This window comes from Galeopterus variegatus, unplaced genomic scaffold (assembly GCF_000696425.1).
Source record: "Galeopterus variegatus unplaced genomic scaffold, G_variegatus-3.0.2 Scaffold6966, whole genome shotgun sequence".
In the NCBI taxonomy this organism is placed as follows: domain Eukaryota; kingdom Metazoa; phylum Chordata; class Mammalia; order Dermoptera; family Cynocephalidae; genus Galeopterus; species Galeopterus variegatus.
Window position 1 is genome coordinate 30051 of NW_007733077.1, and position 2517 is coordinate 32567.

Here is a 2517-nt window from a genome sequence, read left to right on the forward strand (position 1 = left end):
GCCAGCCCCTTATTTTCTTAATCCACTTTCTTATCTAATGATCTGATTGAATTATGTCTTTCCATTTTATTTCAGTGATTAGATTTGTGTTTTGGAAACTGGCTCTGGTGACCAAGTAGATGATGGGCAAGGGTGGTGGCAGGGAGACGCTGAGAGACACTGCAGTGTCATCCAAATGGAAGCTGGGAGTGGGAGCCTGGTGCATGCATATGGGGTGGGGACTGGAGAGGCGGGATCAACTCACCAGGACTGGCTGAAGGCCACATGGGTGGTATTGTTCATTGAAGTGAGGCATGTTGGAGGAGACGGTTTGGGAGAAAGATGAATTCATTAACAAGTCTGTTGAGGGTCTGTGGGTCACCTCACCCACAATTGATCATGTTGGAAAATCAAATCTGGAGCTTAGAGAAGAGGTCTGGGCTGATGTTACCAGTTTAGGTGTCATGAGCCTCCAAGGTGGCGCTTGAAGCCATGGGGGAGGATGAGAATGTCCGAGAAGGAAATAGGGCCTAGGAGAGTTAGAGGATGGTGGGGAAAGGGAGAGATCAAGAAAGAGTGGTTATGATGCTGGTGGAATATAGCACTCAGCTTCCCGGGAGGTAAGAGAAGGAGAGCAGAGGGCAGGGCAGAGGGGCACCCTCAGGAATTCTTGGGCTCAGCCTTGTAGTTAACTCATCTTGGAGCCCCTGGTGTAGCAATAGCAGGACGTACAGAAGGGTGGGTGCTTGGTGCTCTGCCAGCAGTCTGAGCCCTGAGTAGTATATTGAGGAGCCCAGAAGACGGCTGGGTCCTCAGAGGCTGCGGTGAGATAAAAGGAAGCTGAACCCCATCCGTGTCCTGCCTGTGGAGCTCTTGTGGTTAACCCCTTACATGATCCTTGTGTGTGCTCACAGATGGTTTCCCAGATATATCTGTAGTTTTCACACATGTGGCTGGTATTCCCTGTTGGAATGGCTGCTCCTTCATGGGAGGGACTGTTTCTTACTTTCTCTGACCCCTTCTCAAAATCCCAGCCAACAGAGTGTGCTCAGGAAATGCTAATCTGTAATGTTTCTGCAGAAACCGCTTTTATTAAGCTTCTCTGTACACTGGGTGCTGGGCATAGTGAGTGGAGCTTGGGGCTTTTTGTACCTGGTAGGAGCAGGATCGAGTGTGATTTTTTTGTGTTTGTGTTTTTTGGTGTCTGGCTGGCACAGGGATTGAATCCTGGACCTTGGCGTAACCAACTGAGCTGACTGGCAGCCACTGGAATATGTCTGTGGACTGGAGGGATGTTAGGCTTTCAAAGGCCAAGTGAATTAAATCAGCCTCAGCCCCCAGATTGGATGCCTTCATAATTAGAGTGTGGGCCACTGGCAGCAGGAGGAGCCTAGTGGCAGGTTCTCAGGCAGGCCCAACGGGTGTGACTTGGCAGCTGCATAGTTTCCTTTGGGAAATCCTGGTCAGCCCTTGCATTCAGCCTGCCCTGCAGTCAGTTCTGATTTCCTCTTGCTCAGGATCGCAATGAGCAGGTGTTTGACCCACCTCTCCAAGCCCTGAGTCGCCACCAGAGCCTACCATGGTTTGCTTTCTTTTCACCCACAGCCCTGTGCTTTATCTCATCTTCCCAGGCTCGTTTCCTCCTCCTGTGCTCCCTGAGAACCCCTTCACCTAGGAAACTCAGCTGCCACTGGTCCCCAGATTACTGCAATTCCTTTAGTGGCTCACCCCAGCCCCAAAGACCTTGGTCAAGTCACAAGTAGTAGCCAAGTAACCCCTAGTTAGGTTCCCCAGAATCTATATTCCATCAGCCATGAGTCTCTGATGGGCCTGGGAATCTGGGATGCTGCAAGTGGCAAGGGACAGAATGGAGGTGGAACCATGGCTGGCAAGCTGTGCCATAGCAGGTGCCCATACTTCAGGTAATCTCCGGAATCTCAGGATCCTTGTCACCTCCTTGACACTTGCCCACCCTCCATAGAATGAATCTACTGCAATTTTGCCAGGCGGGTGATCTCGCTCCACTTACCTTTTGTTTTTCACTTCTTTATCCCATTTCTCAATTTTAAAAGTTTTTTTATTATGCTTAAGCAATTTTAGACTTTTTTTTTTTTTTTAAAAAAGATGACCGGTAAGGGGATCTTAACCCTTGACTTGGTGTTGTCAGCACCACGCTCAGCCAGTGAGCGAACCGGCCATCCCTATATGGGATCCGAACCCGGGGCCTTGGTGTTATCAGCACTGCACTCTCCCGAGTGAGCCACGGGCCGGCCCCAGCAATTTTAGACTTACAGAAAAGTTACAAATACAGTATAAAGATTTCCTGTACACCCTTCACCCAGCTTCCCCCAGTGTTAGAATCTTACTAACAATAGCACAATGATCAAAACCAAGAAATGAACACTGGCACACTGCTATCAACTAAACTACAGGCTTTATTCGAATTTCACCCCCCGCCCCCCAACTAATGTCCTTTTTCTTTTTTCTTTTTTTTTTTAAAGATGACCGGTAAGGGGATCTCAACCCTTGACTTGGTGT